Consider the following 6,394-nt stretch of genomic DNA (forward strand, 5'->3'; position numbering starts at 1 on the left):
AAAAAAAGGCCAAAAGTTGAATTTGTTTTGTATCAGCCCCTCAAGTCATCGGGCAGCTCTAAAATTTAAAATAACATTATTGCTGAATAGACGATAAGTCTAATATTAAAATTTTTGACATATGTTTACAAGCCTTTATAGACATACTAAATAAAAACGCAAAAGAGCAGCTGCAGAACAGTTTTAGTCTTGATAAATCACTCTGTTTGCTGAAAAATTACAATTGCATTTTCTCCTCCCAGTAATGCGGACGTTTTGATGATCAGCATTTATTCTTCTTATTAACGGAGACAGACACGCTAAATCAGGGGTCGGGAACCTTTTTGGCCTAGAGAGCCAAGAAGCCAAATATTTTAAAATGTTTAAAATGTAAGAGCCATAAAATGTTTTTTTAACACTGAACACAACTAAAATCGTGCATTTTTAAGTAAGACCAACATTTCTAGAGTGTGAAAGGTCTCTTATTATTTGTAATAACATTGTTATTCTGAAGCTAACTGTGGAGGGGGCGTGGCCTGCGGGCCTGTAGCGAAGCAGGGTGTGCTATGACCAGCCTCGAAATCAGCAACAGGTGCGTAGAAGGCCCACCTGGGCCTTGTTATCTAATCACCTGTCGCTCTGTTATAAGCAGCAGCCAGGAGGAGAGACGGGGTTGGGGCTGGAGCCAGAGCGCGAGCAAGAACGAAAGAGAAACATACAATTGCTGGAAAGCAACTGAGAGACTTATTGAAAAATTTAAACAATATTGTAACCCTGAAACAGGCTCTAATGTCGGTGCTTGGTGGTCTGAAAAACCTCCAGGAGAGCAAGCCACATACTACCCAGTAATAAATAAATGACTTCTTACCCTTAATGCAACTTCTTGAACAAGTGCAGTAGAAAATGGATGGATGGATGGATTAAATATGCATGAGAATGTTTTATATTTTGAATGTTATTTTTAACACTGTGATTACAAGTGGAATTATTCATTACTTATCGTTTTAAGCAGTGTCAGTGCGGATTTATCCAAGAGCCAGATGCAGTCATCAAAAGAGCCACATCTGGCTCTAGAGCCATAGGTTCCCTACCCCTGCTTTAGATGGATTGTGCTTCTTATTTTACTCACTTAAGAGGCACAATCCTCTTTGCACAAGCCCAGTAGACCCTCATAGCGTACGCCACGGGTCACCAAACGTTTTGAAAGCAAGAGCTACTTCTTGGGTACTGATTAATGCGAAGGGCTACCAGTTTGATTGATTGATTGATTGATTCTTTTATTAGTAGATTGCACAGTACAGTACATATTCCGTACAATTGACCACTAAATGGTAACACCCCAATAAGTTTTTCAACTTGTTTAAGTCGGGGTCCACGTTAATCAATTCATGGTAAGTCGGGGTCCACACTTAAATAAATTGCCAGAAATAGCAAATTTGCTCAATTTACCTTTAACTCTATGTTAATATTAATAATTAATGATATTTATCTTTGCGTAAACACTGATCATCTTAATGATTTCTCACAATAAATATACATTTTCATGAGATGTTTTAAATAGGTTAAAATCCAATCTGCACTTTGTTAGAATATATAACAAATTGGACCAAGCTATATTTCTAACAAAGACAAATCATTATTTCTTCTAGATTTTCCAGAACAAAAATTTCAAAAGAAATTCAAACGACTTTGAAATAAGATTTAAATTTCATTCTACAGATTTTTTTTGCCAGAATATTTTTTTAGAATTTTAATCATGAGTTTGAAGAAATATTTCGCAAATATTCTTCGTCGAAAAAACACAAGCTAAAATGAAGAATTACATTAAGATTTAATTATTATTCTTTACAATAAAAAAAATAAATTTACTTGAACATTGATTTAAATTGTCAGGAAAGAAGATTTAACATGTGTTTAAAAATACTAAAATAATTTTTAAGGTTGTATTTTTTCTCGAAAATTGTCTTTCTGAAAGTAATAACAAGAAAAGTAAAAAAATAAATGAATGTATTTAAATAAGTGAGGACCAAGTCTTTAAAATATTTTCTTGGATTTTCAAATTCTATTTGAGTTTTGTCTCTCTTAGAATTAAAAATGTCTAGCAAAGCGATACCAGCTTGCTAGTAAATAAATACCATTTCAAAAATTGAGGCAGCTCACTGGTAAGTGCTGCTATTCGAGCTATTTTTAGAACAGGCCAGCGGGCGACTCATCTGGTCCTTACGGGCACCGCGTTGGTGACCCCTGGCGTACGCTATCATGTTTCTACATATTTTAATACTTGCAAACCTTTAGTAGACCAGGCTCTAATTGTTTTGTTCCATTATGTTGTTTTTCTATGCTAGTGAGAAGCTACCGATGAAATCGAAACTCTATTAATAGTCCAGCCCTAGTCACAGGTCTATATTAATGTGGCAATATGTTTTTCTGTATAAAACATGTTAACATGATGTTAAATCAACATGTTTAGTCCCTTTTGTTTGGGAAACTCTTTGCCCATGCTAAATGAAACAATATTAAAATGAGTTATATTTAATTGTGACTAATTAAAACTAATCCACATCAACCCTGTGAATAATCCCATTAACTTTACCAAAGTCCGGACTTAAAGTCCTACTGAAAGCCACTACTAGCGACCACACAGTCTGATAGTTTATATATCAATGATGAAATATTAACATTGCAACACATGCCAATACGGCCGCTTTAGTTTAATAAATTGCAATTTTAAATTTCCCGCGAGGTATCCTGTTGAAAACGTCGCGGAATGATGACACGTCCGCCTGACGTCTCGGGTTGTAGCGGACATTTTTTTCCAGCCCGATCCAAGCTATAAGTAGTCTGCTTTAATCGCATAATTACACAATATTCTGTACATCTGTGTTGCTGAATCTAATGCAATTTGTTCAATTAAAAATGGAGAAGGCAAAGTAGAAAGATGGAGGTGGGAAGCTTTTAGCCTTTAGCCACACAAACACACGGTGATTCCTTGTTTAAAATTCTCGAAGGTGAAGCTTCACTATGGATCAGAGCGGTCAAGCGAACATGGTTCCCTACCACATGCCACCTGGCAGGTTTTGGTGATAAAATTGTGGTAATAAGTCAGCTCTTACCGTAGACATCAGCAGAGCTCGCGTCCTGCTGCAGCTGTGTGGCTTCCCTCAGAGACACTGGCGGTCACTACACCTGGGGCCACACTCCTCCGACTTTCAGGCACCATGTATGAATTGTGAATTATATTTTATATAGCGCTTTACTCTAGTGACTCAAAGCGCTTTACATAGTGAAACCCAATATCTAAGTTACATTTAAACCAGTGTGGGTGGCACTGGGAGCAGGTGGGTAAAGTGTCTTGCCAAAGGACACAACGGCAGTGACTAGGATGGCGGAAGCGGGAATTGAACCTGCAACCCTCAAGTTGCTGGCACGGCCACTCTACCAACCGAGCTATACCGCCCCAACTAATCCAACTAAAACACTAGTAACACAATAAGCAGATAAGGGATTTTCCAGAATTATCCTAGTAAATGTGTCTAATAACATCTGAATCGCTCTCACTGCCCTCGCCTTTTTTGTTTTTAAACTTTTTTTTTTTCTTTCTAGTCCTTCACTCTCATTATCCTCATCCAGGAATCTTTCATCCTGGCTCAAATTAATGGGGAAATTGTCGCTTTCTCGGTCCGAATCGCTGTAGCTGCTGGTGGCCATGATTATAAACAATGTTCAGATGTGAGGAGCTCCACAACCCGTGACGTCACACGCACATCGTCTGCTACTTCCGGTACAGGCAAGGCTTTTTTATCGGCGACCAAAAGTTGCGAACTTTATCGTGGATGTTCTCTACTAAATCCTTTCAGCAAAAATATGGCAATATGGCGAAATGATCAAGTATGACACATAGAATGGACCTGATATCCCCGTTTCAATAATAAAATCTCATTTTAGTAGGCCTTTAAATGTGACTACCGGTAATTAAAAGCAATCCACAGCAACCTTATGAATAGTCCCATTAACCTTCCCAAAGTCCGGATTTAGTTGTGTGGACAATGCTGAAGAAACAAGTCCATGTCAGAAAACCAACAAATTTTGCTGAACTGCACCAATTTAGTCAAGAAGAGAGGTCAAAATGACAGCATTAATATTTATATCTAATTAATAGTATTGTTCATATTGTACTAAACAGCCAGATGTTACAATATGTTCCCCGACTTAAAGAAGTTGAAAGACTTATTGGGGTGTTACCATTTAGTGGTCAATTGTACGGAATATGTACTGTACTGTGCAATCTACTGATAAAAATTTCAATCAATCAAATTAAACCGTTTTAGGGTTATCATCAACTTTTCTTCTCTCACCGGTTCTCTTTCATGTCAGCGCCATATAAAAGCCAAAGAAAAAACAAAACGCACCTGTGGAGGTTGTCCTCAATGAGTTTAGGCCGCTCTCGCATGACGTCACACCTGATGATGGTTTAAACTCCAGGGCTCAGGACTTTTGAGGCTTTTTTTTCTCCAGAATGTACCATCTTTGGAGATGTTTGACTTTGGAGGTTCCACTGTGACCGACAATCATTGGCCACACTCTTTAATGAGATCCATACGCAACATAAATACTAAGTTCAAGTTCAAGTACCAATGACTGTGTGGTGAAATGTGTCCTCTGTATTAAACCCATCCCCTTGTTCACCTGGGAGGTGAGGGGAGCAGTGAGCAGCAGCAGTGGCCACGCTCGGGAATCATTTTTTTGGTGATTTAACCCCCAATTCCAACCCTTTATGCGGAGTGCCAAGCAGGGACGTAATGGGTCCCATTTTTATAGTCTTTGGTATGACTCGACCGGGGGTTTGAACTCATGACCTACTGATCCCAGGGCGGACACTCTAACCAGAAGGCCGCTGAGCAGGTCTAAGTCAGAGTAGACTACCGTATTTTTTCCGCACTATAAGGCGCACCTAAAAACCTCAAATTTAATCAAAAGCTGACAGTGCGCCTTATAATCCAATGCGTCCAATACAGTGGTGCAAAAACGTATTTAGTCAGCCAGCGATTGTGCAAGTTCTCCCACTTCAAATGATGACAGAGGTCTGTCATTTTCATCATAGGTACACTTCAACTGTGAGAGACAGAATGTGAAAAAGAAATCCAGGAATTCACAATGTAGGAATTTTAAAGAATTTATTTGTAAATTATGGTGGAAAATAAGTAAGTCAACCATTCAAAGCTCTCACTGATGGAAGGAGGTTTTGGCTCCAAATCTCACGATACATGGCCCCATTCATTCTTTCCTTAACACGGATCAATCGTCCTGTCCCCTTAGCAGAAAAACAGCCCCAAAGCATGATGTTTCCACCCCCATGCTTCACAGTAGGTGTGGTGTTCTTGGGATGCAACTCAGTATTCTTCTTCCTCCAAACACGACGAGTTGAGTTTATAGCAAAAAGTTCTATTTTGGTTTCATCTGACCACATGACATTCTCCCAATCCTCTGCTGTATCATCCATGTATCCATTTTGGTATAAACTGAACTCGTCGTGTTTGGAATACTGAGTTGCATCCCAAGAACACCATACCTACTTAAAATCATTTTTAAGGTTGTATTTTTTCTCCAAAATTGTCTTTCTGAAAGTTATAAAAAGCAAATTAAAAAAAAAGAAAGAATTTATTTCAACAAGTGAAGACCATCCATCCATCCATTTTCTACCGCTTATTCCCTTTCGGGGTCGCGGGGGGCGCTGGCGCCTATCTCAGCTACAATCGGGCGGAAGGCGGGGTACACCCTGGACAAGTCGCCACCTCATCGCAGGGCGAACACAGATAGACAGACAACATTCACACACTAGGGCCAATTTAGTGTTGCCAATCAACCTATCCCCAGGTGCATGTCTTTCTGAAAGTTATAAAAAGCAAATAATTTAAAAAAAAATAATTTATTTCAACAAGTGAAGACCAAGTCTTTAAAATACTTTCTTGGATTTTCAAATTCTATTTGAGTTTTGTCTCTCCTAGAATTAAAAATGTCTTGCAAAGCGAGACCAGCTTGCTAGTAAATAAATACAATTTAAAAAATTGAAGCAGCTCACTGGTAAGTGCTGCTATTTGAGCTATTTTTAGAACTGGCCAGCGGGCGACTCATCTGGTCCTTACGGGCACTGCGTTGGTGACCCCTGCTCTAAAGTATGCGTAACGTAACCCCAGCCTCTACTGTAGCATCTATTCTATGCGCCTTATATATGAACAGAGTTTTAAAATAGGCCATTCATTGAAGGTGCGCCTTATAGTGCGGAAAATACGCTATTATAGTTGTAGTTAACAGATGTACAGAATTGCTTATTCCTTGGGGCGGCATAGCTCGGTTGGTAGAGTGGCCGTGTCAGCAACTTGAGGGTTGCTGGTTCGATTCCAGCTTGTGCCATCCT

This window comes from Nerophis ophidion, linkage group LG12 (genome assembly GCF_033978795.1).
Source record: "Nerophis ophidion isolate RoL-2023_Sa linkage group LG12, RoL_Noph_v1.0, whole genome shotgun sequence".
NCBI classification, from domain to species: Eukaryota; Metazoa; Chordata; class Actinopteri; order Syngnathiformes; family Syngnathidae; genus Nerophis; species Nerophis ophidion.